Raw genomic sequence first — 14410 nt, 5'->3', positions numbered from 1 at the left:
ACGCGCGACAATACGATTAGGCCACAGAGGTATCACCATTTTTAAATGATCGACCTCAAACGAAAAGAAAGAAAAACTTGTCTGAATCGAGTTATCCCACTAGGGAATGAAGAATCATGAGAGAAAAGATAAGAAGGTGGTTGGAATCTCGCTCTCTACGGGGTTAGAAACGAGACGAAACACCGATAGGTACCGAGAAGCCGAGTTGCGAGGATCTGAATCAGCTAGGAAAAGTGTTTAGGGTCACAGGATGCGCCCGACTGCACCGGCAAATGAGATCGACTGAAAACTCCTCGAGAACCATCCAAACCAATCCTCCCGCTGGAATGTATCACTTCGGTGTAGACGTGCACGATTAATGGGTTTCTCTTGGAAAAGGATCTCGTTTACGTCGGAGAAAAGTACGATAGAACCGACAGGCCAGGCTGCTACAGACTTGGCTTAGGAAAATGTGGTTTTATTTTTTTTTATCATACTACAAAGATTCTCGTTGTACGGAAAAATCTTTCATTTCTCTCTCTGAAAAAAATGTCAAATTATTACGAAATAGTTCTTCTTTCAAATCACATGCGATATGAAAACGATGTGGCGAAGATAATCAAAATTAACGTACAAAAGAAAATAGTTATGAAACATATGAAAAAAATTAATTTCTCACTATATTTAGAATTTAAAATTAAACTTAATTTTTTACGTACTTTCGATGCAATAATAAAATTAAATTTATAAAATAATTGTCTCTTTATACAGCACTAGATATTACAAAGCGCCAGGTTCGCGTTATTTATTCTTATTTGTGATGCATCGAAGTGAATATTTAACATAATATTCGATAAAATATTCAATGTATAAATTGCTTTATAACGCGTTAACCTGCGTAGAATTGACGTAGTACATAAACAATGGTTGGGCGGTCTCGCGCGACTTTGTCATCGTGATTTCCACATTCCTTTGCCGGCGGTTTAGCGGTGCGCGTAGTTAGCATATAAAATAATAATAAAAAAAAGAGACTGTTAAAAAAATAATAAGTATTAAGTTGACACTCTCAAAGTACGGAGTAAGCCAAACGAGAGAATTTGCATCGTGAAAAAGCGGCAACAATGAATTCAATTTGATTTAACAGCTTTTATAAGATAAAATATTTATCAACGTAAAACAAATAAAGTTATTTAATTTTTATTTTATTTTTTTTTTTTTATTTTGAGAGGTAATTTTTAACGATTTATTCGAAAGTTTCAATGTAGAATTTGAAATTCTTTTCCAAGTCAGAAACGGAATTTCTCAGGCTTTGTGTGCATTGCACAAAAGAGCGCTAGCAAACTAGTCGGTTCCGACCACTCGCTAAATTTATTTAATGAATGACGAACCAATTTACTGCAACTTTTTCATTGTCTAATGGTCTTTACTTAACCTAACGCACAATTTACAATCCAAGTTTCTATTGGACTTCTGGCAACGTGTTCAAGTTATGTTTGTTAGGCGTAACGAGCGGTCGCCTTGAAGTTTGTCCGAGGCGAAGGTCCTACAAAGTCGTTAAATTATAACTGAAGTACTTCCACATTTCCGAATATCTGAGAATTTCGCTTTAGGGATGATGTTAAGCGTAGAGAGAAATTTAGACATCGATTATTGAATGTCGATTAGGCCATAAAGCTTTACCATACCCCGTAAATTACAGTGACAAAATTATTTTATTGATTTTTATAAATTTTAATAAAATATATTTGTTTTAATTATTATACTAAATTAAATGCAAATCTATCTGATTACTATTATTTAACTGGTCCGTATAAACATCTATAAATATAAACCAGTATAATTTTCACATAGATAAACAAATTTTCATATAAATTGTTATTTATCTCTTTTCTTCGTTGAAATTACTACTAAACGTAATGACATTTCTGTGCAATATCAAAGCTCGCGCTGCTTCTATTATTATTAATTGTTACACGTGTACATTTAATTTTAATTAATTATGGATGTATGTGTGTAATTAACGGTTCAAAGTATTCACGTAATATACGATGTTAGCTTAGTTTGGCACATCATGTTGTTAAGTTTCTTTTTCGTAAAGAAACATTTTGATCGATTCTACCTGCTTATGTTCGTGAACGTAATTTTTCCAAAACCGACCTGCTTGTATAATTTTATTTACTCTAAAAGGCCATCTCCTAAAAGGCCAAACCTCAGTCACATAATTAGTAATGTGGGTAGGTTAAAATCTTGCTGCACTCTTGTTTGTGAGCTGAACGAGAGCGCGGTATATATGAGCATGAAGTATGTCGAGAAAGATGAACGCATCCTCTGGCATTTCTAATAGAGCATCTTCGCTTTTTACCTCCGTTTTACATAGTAATGTTATCGTCGTTCCTACAAGGAAAGGAGGAATCTTTTCAAGCGTCTTTTCCTCCTCGTTTTCGTTCTATCGTGGCGCCAGCTGTTTATGTTTTCGCAGCGGCGCGTTCAACCGAAAGCTCGCCCTCATTTACTTTGGAAATGAAGGTGTTACAACGAGGTGGGCGGCAGGCGCGGCGGTGCGCTTTTATTGGTACGCCTTACAGAGCTATTTTACATCTTCTCCCCTCACAGTAGTCGTCACCGACTTTCTTCCTATTTACGCGTAGAATTCCACCCTCTTTCTGCAGTTTTTCATTTTTTTTTTTTTTTCGTCTCCCTATTCTCTCCGCCCTCTTTCGTCTTACCTTTCGCGAGAACGTACGATTCCTCCTGTTCGTTCGAGCATCGAGCAAATTACTTTCTGAGTGGCTCCGTCGAGTCGTAACTCGTCTCACTCACGTCTATTCTTTTCTCTTTTCCGCGCCCACGTCCCAGTTCCTTGGGAATCTGGATGGATATCGACCATTATTAATCTTTACAATTCGAGGGGCAATCCTTCCAAGTTTTCATCCTACAGTTATTAAATGGGTGTTCTTAATCGTGTCGGATACAAAAGATAGAATATTGGAAATATTTTTATTTCTGTCATTTGACGAACAGGAGATGTGCACTGTAAATTCTCACGCGGTATTAAAACTTACTTCTTTTTATTAAAAAAAAAAAAATATATTAATAATAATGACATAGCTACCATGTTTCATTACGTAAGACACAACTGACTTTTATACGTAAAATTATTTCAAATCTATAAAAATATATTTAAAATATATTAAGAGATAATATACGCACGTTATCCTATTAATTCCGTTTCGCTTCACTAAATAAATTCGGATAATCACGTGGTATGAATAATATAAATTTGGTCTTTGATGTTGGAATAATGCTTATCACATAAAGTTCTGAATTACATAATAGTAATATAACGAATTGGCCTTTGTGACGATTGCTAGCCCCGCTTAATAAATGTCCAAATAATACGGCGATATTCAGTATCCTATCTTAAAAAATTAATGTAACGCGTAAATTAGCTGTTAATTGTTACCGCTTGAAACCGACGTTAGTTAGTTCTCTTTCGCTTGTCTTGCTTCACGCCAGGCGAGAGTCAACGTCGGCTGTCAAGTCCGCGATTTTGTGGTTTAATTTAATTTTAATATTTAATTAATATGTTCAGGCAAAGACGGTCTCCGCGATTTTCGAGATCGAGGACGACTTGGTGGAAGTACCGTCTTTGTCTGGACATATTAATTAAATATTACAATTAAAGATAACGAGAGTAACGAATAGATAGGCGTAGGGAAGGCGCGGGGTGGCGGGGGGGCGAACGAGGTGAGAGCGAGCGCGAGCTTACATGCCGCGCGTTAGGTATATTCCCCCACTACTCCCACTCTCGCTTTGTCCTTCTCCAGCGGTCGCGCGAGCACACACGTACTACACCCTGCGCAGCGAGCACGTGTCTCCGTACCAAAAGTAATTCGCACTTCCCTTTAACTAAAACCTTTTCGGCACGATAACTACGATTGAACTTGATATTTCTTTTTGTTACAGATCGACGCAGTTGCTGCCCGCTGTCCGCTGTCGTCAACGAGTATCGTCACCGCCGATATTAAGATATATACGAACCGCGGCCGGTTCGTCGGTCGTCCCGCGAGTTCCGCTGAGTATTCGGGCGTAGTTTTCCGACATAAGACTTTATTCTAATCGCGATTGCCGAGTATGGAACGCGCGAGAGTGATCACTGAGTAATTTTCGCGGTTATAAATTCACGGTCGGGGTGTTCGCGAGTTTCCTGTGCGCGGAAGGATGGCTCGTCACGTCCCATCTGAGAGGAGGAGCAGGCCTCGGATAGGCATCGTGCATCGGCGGAGCAACTTATAGGTAAGCATACATTAAAAAAAAAATCTTTATTTAAAAGAAAAAATTTACTTTTTTTATTAACTTAATTAAGTGATATACCAGCATCTCTACATTAATATTTTGCATTTTATGTTACAGTCACCGGCAGAACACAACTCCGCTGAAGCCCATGCAGATTGGTAAGTTGTATGATTTTTTTCTTTCATAGTTTGAAAGTGAGGGCTCTTAAAAATAGCGCGCACATGGTTTCTTTTAGTATTATTAAATTGTGACGTTTTTACGTGAAATAAAAATTAACTTTTACTCTCGCCACACATTTCGGTTCTTTTACCATTTTATCTTTTATACATATATTTAGAACGCGCAAGTGCAGAGCACAAATTTCGGATAACTGATGAATATAAAATCGAATTTTTTCCGCGGACGCGATCTTCTGTGTCTAGTACATCGTGCAAAAGAACATGATGAATATATGGATGCGGAAGTAATACCCGATAGCGATCAACTTTCATCCATGTATCCCGTTTTTGTTGCTGCCATAATAATAGCCGTAGCAACAGCGAGAGCACCTCAAGGGAAGTATCGATCGTTCCGCGTGGACTTGAGGAACATGGAAGATGCTTTCCTTGTAAAAGTTTGACACGAGAAACGTTTACTTTTTGTTCAACAAACTTATAGCTTAGCAAACGCGAATACGTTGAAGCAATACACAGTTCGCCGTGAACACGTAAAATTACTATAACTGACATGTTTTTCTCATTTATTTGACCCTCGTATTGATAAAAATGTGAACTGTGGCATTTAAATGATCATAATATAAAATACAATTAGCATTCAAGTTAAAAAATAAATAAAAATAGTTATTGCATTTAAAGTTATTCTGGAATATCGAGTTATTTAGATTTTAATATATATATTTGCTTAAAAAATATATAAATGAAAAAACAAATCTGCAATTTATATTCAATTTAATATTTAATAGACGGTTTTGTTTATGATTATTGAAGGTATTGAGCGTACAGCTAGGGTATTAAATCGTCAAATAATCAATTAACGAAGTAATTTTAAAACTATCTTGAAATAAATTATTTATGTTTATCCGTCAATTATTTGCTTTATTTAGATTATATTTTAATAAAATAGTATTATAGGCACGCTGCTATTTTTTGCTTTGAAACGATCACTATAGCGAATATATTGCAAGCTATCTTGAACCCGCGCGTGGCATATACCCCATTGTCCAAGTCAGACGTCTTAATGTATTCGGCGCCTACAGTATCGACGTGTGCAATAATACCAAAGTACAAGGGTTTATTCATTTTTAATTAATAATTCTCAAGTAAATTTAAAATTGCTTTATTCGTAGCAAAACGTTTAAATTCTATGTTTTCTATTTCCAACATCTTGATAAATATATTTTTTTTTTCTATTTTGTAAAAATAAAATACAGTTAAAATATTAACTGAAAACTATTATCTCTCTGATTCGGGGTCAATTTCTTTGAATAATTAATTTCTTGGCAAAAACTAGAAGCTGTAAAAATATCTACACTAAAACAGTGTGCGAAAACAAGTTCCTACATGAAAATTGATTTTCTATTCGAAGAAAGTATGTAATTCGTATTATAGACTGTACATATATCGACACATGTCTTTGTCTCATCATGTGTATAAGGTCACGTCAGTGCAACTTCTGTATCTAACCTAGGCAACATTCCATTCGGACGATGTCTCTTTAAATAGCACGACATAAATAGAAAAGCTTATTGAACTTATGAGAGTCATATTGCGCGATGTTTTATTTTATTTTAATATTAAAAATTCAAGAAATTATATTGAAAAAAAAAAACATATTAAAGACAATGCTGATAAAACTTAAATATTAAAACTTAAAATAATATGTAATTCCAAAATGGATTTTTGTATTAAAATAAAATAAAGCGAAAATTTTAAACTGTACAGAAATTACTTTATATATATATATATATATATATATATATATATATATATATAAAATGAACCTAAAAGTTGCGCGTGCAATCTTTGACTGACTTTAGCGGTAAAGTACAAAAACTTTAAAGTTAACAAGAGTAAGAAATATGCTGATTAACAATTATCCTTTCACAGAACGAATCAAAAGCGGAATAAGATAAAGCTGAATCTCTGAAAAGTTTAGTAGATCTTATGAAATATACTTTTTTCACATGCTAATCACATAGTCGATAAGAATAAAAGAAAGGAAATTCGTTCCTGTTATAAACTCTCGCAATCACTTTCTAGTTTATAGGTTACTTCGTCGTTAAGCTCAACTCATCGAGGTCTGCTTCGCGGAGGTAATTCTAAATTATTGACATTTCTCGGTAAAAGCTACAGGATGTTCGTTGAAAAGTAGGTTTCGTACGAGATTTCAATGCATCGTTCTCGTTACTTTGTTATCAATAAATTAAGCTTAAACAGCTCAATTCTTTCGTCTCGTCTATATCTATATACGCGAAAATGAGTCCGTAAACTTTAACTAGAAGTGTTCTTCCCACCCAAGTCGTTACGTCGCCGCCGTATTTACGCAAAATTCGCCGTCTACGGAATCTACTTGACATGGTCCAGCGAGTCGTGCGTACTTCCTCCATACGGTTACCAGTTTGAGTTTGCGTCAGTGTCGCGTAATAACAGCGTCTCGCGTCGCGCTAGCAGTTTCGCAAGTTGCAAGCTGCTTCTGTCCCGTAACGCGGATCGAATTCGTGAATCCGGAGGTTTGCAGGCTCCCCTTTCTCCGCTTTTCTCCGTCTCAGTTTCGCGCTCGCACCGTACCCACCGCGTATCTCGATCTCTACCTATCCCCCGCGCCTCCTCTTTCCGGCTCCGCCAGAACGGCAAACAATGTCCGGAGTAGTTTGGGGAGAGCTTGGCAACGTGCAAATGCGGCTTAACGTACAAATGCGACTCTCACCTCCTTCGTGTCGGTCCTCCGCGACGGTAACCGGGCTGAATGGAAATATATGCATCGTCTACCCGTTCTGCAGCAACCTCTATTACGAAACCGCTAAAAACTATGCGTTACATCTTCCCAGCGACATTTCCAACGAAATCTACATTTATTTCTTCCTTACATTTACCGCCACACTCGCGAGACTCGGTCCCGTGTATGTTAACATTCGCTAAACCGCAACGTCTTTCATTATCTCTCTTAATGCTGAAGAGTCGTGATAATTTTTAACAGATACTCTCGTCGTTTCAACGACGTTAATTCGCACGCGACGAAACGTTGACGCGACGTAATTTGCGTGCGCAATAACGAGGCCACTAGAGATATCACCGCGTTTCCGCGCGCTCCGTCGTGCATACATCACAAATGCATAAAATCTCACTCGGCTGCGCGACCCGAAGTCGCTCGACCGCGACTAACCTCGCTCGTATGACTATTAACACGCTAGTCCGCATCGAACAAATCGTTTAGAAGAGATAATAGTAGTTGCGGGGAAGCGTCTGCGAGTACAGCAGCCGTGGTATGCGCGGTACGCGGTTTAACAATAGGCGAACTCGGCACTTCCGTTCGCCCGGAAGTCACCGACGATGCAGGTTGCAGTTTTGTCAGAGGTCAGCGCGCACTACGAATTGGCCGGGCCGTTACTTTCATTCGGTAAAAGACCTTAGGAACGGCCTTTGACTCTCCAAGCTAATTTGCGAGGTCGTTATGGCGCAAAAGCAATTTTAATTGTCTCGGTATAAGTACATATATGCAACACGCGCAGAAAATACGAACGCGCTTGTGCGATGATGATGGACCTACATGTAACTGTATTTATTCTCTCACCGTAAAGTTCACAGCCGTATATCGTCGCGTTAATAAACCAGTTTGCTGTTCGAGTCACTGTACGAGAAAACTAAAATGCAAAATTAAATGTAACGTGAACACACTTTAAAAATAATCTGCGTAATTAGTTGACAATGCCGTGCAATTTTTTTTTTTGCTTTTTCTTTTTTTTCCGCGTATAAAAAGTTTTTCATATTTTCAAGTTTACACGTAATTACTCCTTAATACTGGAAGTAAATTTGTACATTTGAAATAAACTCCGTGCCATACATTCGTCGTCACAAACCGAACGTATTTATCGTTTTATCAATAAAGAAACAATGCAATTAATAAATATTTTATTTGAGCAATTACCGTTGTCGATGTATCAAAATTTTAATATAAGTGTATCATTACGAAGCAGTCTAGCTGCTTGTACGGCAATTAAATAAGCATTATGCAGAGGTCGTTATCAATAATGGGCAACCAGCAAAAGAACAATGAAAACTGATTCTCTTACGAGAATTTTCCATTCTGATGTTGCTGTCATAAAACATATATAACTCAGTTCGCTTCTGTTATCCGGCGTTCCTTTTTGAACGTCGTTTTATCGCGCGCTCCATTCTTCGTAGGAAAAAGGCGAGCATCTCCAACGGTGCTTTCGTAATAGGGTATTTTTTTGCAATAGTTGCATCCGCCTCTTCGAATCTTCCCATCCTTCAGGCAACATACTCCATAAGATACAGGAGCTAGTAGTCCTTTCTCGTCTCACGGAACCTCCCTTTTCTCCTTCATGCATAATTCCGATGTGATAGAAATTGTAGCGGGGAAAAAGAGAACGGTGGAGGTGAGATAGTGAAAGTGGAAGAGCGAAAGAGGAGGGAAGCGAATGAGAGCGAGAGAGAAAGAGAATGCAAAAGGAAAGTAACTCATCGATCGCTTGTTATCGAGAGCTATTAAATTCGAGGAAGCTAGATGAAGGTAAATTATTTATTACCTTCTTGAAAGGAACTACGTACGTATGAAAGCGCAAACTTTTCACCTACGGTTCTCATGACTTTACCCGGCGCCTCCGAACTATGGCGATTTATCGAGAAAGCTGCTGCTTTCGGAGATTCTATCAGTGGATGAAGAGAATTTCGGAGTACTTTTGCCTAGCATCCAACGGTCCTAGTTACTCTGAATTAAATCGTATTACCTTCGTGTAACTAGAGAGCGAGATGATATAACTTCCATACCGAACATTTTCGTCCTTCCTTGATATCCGATGGAATTTTCCATCTAACGAGATGTCAGGACGATCTTTCCTGATTCGATTCCGCGAAGAACTCTTCTCATTCTTTGGCGAAATTCAATTTCGACTTAGATCTCAGAGCCTGACACGAAACGATCTGCCCCGCACCGACGAAACGGGAAGACGGCTAATTAAAACGCTCTCGAAATTTGCATTCTTCAATGAGCTAGACATTTGACCGTTCAAATTTCTTTTTTTTCCCTTTTTGACTTTATATTATTTAAATATTTCAGATGACCGCTCAGTTTTAATATGTTTCGTATTTATAGGCGGGTATTTCGAGGAAAAAAAAATTTTGCAAAGATAACGAAACTTATACAAGTCAAACGAAGACTTTTTAGCTGGAATAAAGTTAAAGTTGTAAAATTTGCTTAAATGATATATGCGAAACGCGAGAAGATTTTTACAACCGAATCACGGACTTTTTCAAAGCTCGATCGGCGAGAAAAAGGAAAGACTATATTCGCGGAGGCTAGCAGGTCGAAGGTGGATAGGTTCTACCGGGATTCAACGTGATGCGATCCATCTTCGTCTCTTGAGCGAGTAACGGCTACAGCTTGGCTCTTCTCTAGTTTCGGAGCACGCTCCTTCATCATGTTCACCAATACTCTCATCCACTGATCCTCGCGTCTCTCGCCTACGTTCTTTCTAGCTTAGTGAATTTAGTTATATGTACACAAGCGCCTTTTTCGTGCAAACTGTTTTTATTTTAATTGTCTTTTCAACAAATTAAATTCAACAAATTAAATTATTTTCTTGCACGGTTACTTTTCTCCTATTTCACTGTTCATTCAATAAAATTGTCATCAAATGTGCATCGTTAATTAATCAGGTAATAAAGTACGAAATTTTGTAGAATTTTTCGAAGTAATTGTAATTAATAATTGGATAGTTATTTATCATTGTGGTTTTTCCGCGCTCGTTTCCAACTTTGCAGTACGTCACGTTTCTGTTCCGCGTCTATATGATTCTCATAATGAATATTAATTATCAAAATTCTCACGAAACTTCAGCAGAATCCGCTTCAATGCACAGAAGCAACATGCGTTGACATAGCGGCGCGTGGAATAATCATGTAAACGTCATTATGCTAGGGAAACTTTGCGTCTAGAATAATAAGGGAGTATAAATGCAAATGAAAATTATGAAAATGAGTTATTAAACATGCATCATTCTCATACGAAATTGAAGTAGATTGAGAATTCTCATGAACATCTACGATGATGTTCTATAGGTTCCACTTAAAATGCTACTCCAAGTAATTATCATACATTCGAGCGGAAATAGATAGCGATCTTCGATAAGAAATCGCTATTAAAAATGTTATCTTTATTTCATGTTTCGCGATAAATTTTATTTTCGCGCAGTTTTTCTCTTTCTGTTGCGCGATCGAGCTGTTGTTAGCAAGCGAGCGAGCATTATGGACTTATAATCGTGGAAAACCATCGAGCTTGAGAAGTTCTCTCAAGTGTTCGGCAAATACGTCGACGTGCTTGACACCATCTCTTAGAAGAAAATTTGATTACTCGTCTCTTACATCGGTTGGCGAACTAGATTGACGTAAATTTTCTCTATGTCTTTACCCTTGTCTCTAACAGAACAACTTGTGAAAAAGCCAAGACTCTTCGTGACAGCTTTATCAGCCAGTGAGCTCTCATTTGCAGTTTAGATTTTCGCAATATAAAAGAACGTTGTTTTGAAGTTTGTTTCTGTAGAAAAATTGCACAAAGTCGACAGCTCGAGATCGTAGGGTACGTTTACTAATGTTAGGTAGATAATTGCAGCCAGCAGTAGATGCGCCGTTAAGTGTCGATTTCAGCTTTGGATATTGCGTCGAATAGATCGCGCTGCAGTGACATAGTAGTAGCTTTAAAAGTGTATACGATGCAACATGTAGGTACGTACATACTCGCCGATGGAGCAGTAAATATTCTTTCTCATGCATTATGTAAACGCGGAGTATCTTGTTTCCTGCGTTACCGCGTGCCCACGAGACCCCGATTCTTTATGACTGTTCTTTCTTTTGTTTATACAACGGACCCGGTGCATCGACTACGCGGGTTATACGTATGCGTACCGCCGTTAGTGCACCTGTAGAGCTTTCATGGGGCATAACAAGTTTCACTTGTTCAAGATCGCAAATTCAGCGATATCGATATGACCTTCATCGTAAAAAATGTATTTCAAATTGAGATCCTTCTCTTGAAATTTTATTTGATCAGAACTGCGCGATAAAACTTGCTTTATTTTCCCGTTAATCGCTTTTATGCAGTGTCTGTTAATAACAAACCGAAAAAAAAGAAAAAAAAAAAGAGAAAAAGAAAAGATTGGTCGAGAAAAAACTCGCGCTAATTCGTCATTTATTACAATGAGTAGTCTTTCAGCGTAAAGTTAATAATTCATTTTAAATTCTTAATGAAAACGACAATACGATTATACATCGATGTCGAAGTTGTTTATTGGCAAATATACGAACGCGCTGAGACAATCTAAATCGGGACATAAAAAAAAAATTCAATAAAATGAAATCCGTGTTTCTCAGTGAAATTTCAATTCGTCGCGTTCGCGAGTCGACAATCGCAAAAATGGAATTTTATGAGAAAGTTTGAACGAGTTTCGTCTTGCGCAACAATGCGCCGTTTCTTTATCAATAAATAATAAGCAGAGCAAATATTTCCGAGTGGAAAGTTCCTAATTTCGAGCAAGACGCGCGTTTCTTGCTCTCTTCGTTTCCTCGTGCTTCGGTTTACTTCCACTGCGATTCTCGCTGCTCCTCTCATTCGCAACACCAAACGCACCTCTTCGCTATTTGGTATTCGAATTGCCACCTCCGGCATCAGTCAAGATTTCTTGCACGTATATCGCCAGGTATTCACCTCGCTGATATTCGCGCCAAATATCGCTCGTGCTTTTTATGCAAAACGCCAAGTTTTATCGAACCACGGGAAGCTAGGTTGGCTAACACATAGGGACAAGTCCGACCACGTACGTCGCCTAAAGAAACATGTAAACAGAAAATATTCATGCCTGTCGTTATTCGTTATTTCTAGTATATTTTAGTAATATCCTTACCGGGTGTCGTGCGTGCTTATATTTTTAATGCAATTAAATTTATAGATATTGTTTCTTTTTTTCTTAATTGATTAATTTCTGTTTGATTCATTATCGATATCAACAGCGCGTTTCAAGTCTTAAATATTTTTTTTTTTTTCTTTTTATCCGCACAGATTGCAGCGCGCGTGTGTAGTCTATACATGTAAACACGAGATACTCAAATCTCTGAGCAATAATACCAATGCAAACTTGGATATGCATATAATACATCGCGTGCGAAACCGAGCACGAAATCCTTGCATCAATGTGTATATAACTTTTGCTGTGATCTGTCACGTTAACATACGGTGTTTCTGCGTATCGTCGTTGCAAGGATAATATGAGAACGCATGGGTTAGGATATACATACAACTAATGTGTAAAATATACACGTATAGAACGCAGCAGAATCGTTGTATCTTTCATTCACCTATGGTTATTCCATTAGCCTGAAGTTTATTTAACACGTTTGTCCAGGAATAACGAATTTTCAACATTTTATTTAAACCAGAAAATGCGCGAATTAAAATTTTTAAGCGACACTTAAATAAAAGTTTGTTCAGTGTTAAAAAGGACAAGGTCTTACGTTAATCTAGATAAACGATAGTTCCATATCTTCCAAGTACATTACTAATGAATTACTGAAAATCCTATAGTCACTAAAAATAGAGAAAGCGGTCGTATAAATCTTTCTCTCTTGTAACAGCCGCAGTTCTTTTTTTTTCTTTCCTTATTTGAGCGTATCAAGTTATAAATTATCTACGCAAATTCTGGTTTCCTTGTTATATCAACGAGAAATATTCTTACGAGATATACATGAGATGGTGTATGTAACATGGAAGCGCACTTAACAGCTAACGATTACGTCGATATACCTCCTTTATGTGGATTATGCAACATAATTCAACGACCGTGATGTTTCTATTTTACGAAACGTATCGATGATTAAAGTAACGAACAGTATCGATTCGAATAATTTACTTTTCGATTTATATATTTTATAATAATAAAGTAACATTATCAAGAAACGTGCAGCTCAATAAACGCGCGCGATTAAATCGCTTTTATTTTACAGTCAAGATTAATTATCTTTACTTAATTTCCTGCTATTAAAAAAAATATTGGCCTTCTTGTTGTTTTAACGGTCAAATATTACTTGACGACACTGTTGAAGAAGAAATAAAGGTGAAGGAGGATTCAGCAAAAGGGGATAGTTTTAATTTGTGGGTAGGAACAGCGGCAACTGCCGTCTTATTGGCAACTTATATTGGGTTTCTCTATTGCTATGATCAAGGCCAGACTCCGCGGTAGCCACAGTTCTGGGGAAAATCGATCGATAGTTCTCTTTGTCCCGCACGGAAGATCCTCGGAGATCCTTATTCCGCCGGGACTTGCTTTCTTGTTGCTCGCAATAACGTGGAAAAATAAAGCATTGGCATTTCTCCTGATACAATCTCTCATACTTTGAAAAGGGAGAAAAGTTTCCCACTCTTATTCCCATTAGAGTGCACTTACTTGTGCTTCGTTTCGCAGGAAGCCCGTATATCTGCGGAAAAGTTAGGTGCACCTGGATTAGTTCTTCCTACATGTCGTTTTAATTTAGAATCTAAATTTACTAGTAATGCAGTTATAAATATATATTATTACAGGTAATAGAGTTTCTATAATAACAAGAGGGTATTAATCGGCGAACATAACGATACAATTGAAAAATAGAAAGTTACGTTATTCGTTTAATAAGAGAGACTGGTACTTTAATTATCTGTCATTAATTGTAAAATAATGATGCTAAATTAAAATTTGACACAAGCTTCTTTTTTTTTTCTTTTTTTTATTCGTGTGATTTTATTCATATCGCAGTTCGGTCCCAGAATACGTCTCGCAAAATTTGTCTAATAATGAGCTGGCGAATTTGCGATTAGCATCGAAAGTCGTCGGCCCGTTTTATTATCTGACGAGCTCTTTATTGAAAAACCGCGA

General features: G+C 37.3%; 1 long non-coding RNA gene across 1 annotated transcript in view; it reads left to right on the top strand.

Annotated features, from left to right (window-relative positions):
* Positions 1-3556: 3556 nt before the first annotated feature.
* LOC139113929 (uncharacterized) overlaps positions 3557-14410 on the top strand; it is a 144835-nt gene continuing 133981 nt past the window's right edge. Inside the window, exons 1-2 of the long non-coding RNA XR_011547779.1 lie at positions 3557-4275; positions 4393-4433. This is a non-coding gene — a long non-coding RNA (uncharacterized lncRNA). The remainder of the gene's footprint in view (positions 4276-4392; positions 4434-14410) is intronic.

Source organism: Cardiocondyla obscurior, linkage group LG03 (genome assembly GCF_019399895.1).
Source record: "Cardiocondyla obscurior isolate alpha-2009 linkage group LG03, Cobs3.1, whole genome shotgun sequence".
Classification (NCBI taxonomy): Eukaryota; Metazoa; Arthropoda; class Insecta; order Hymenoptera; family Formicidae; genus Cardiocondyla; species Cardiocondyla obscurior.
This window is presented reverse-complemented; position numbering and strand designations above follow the sequence as displayed.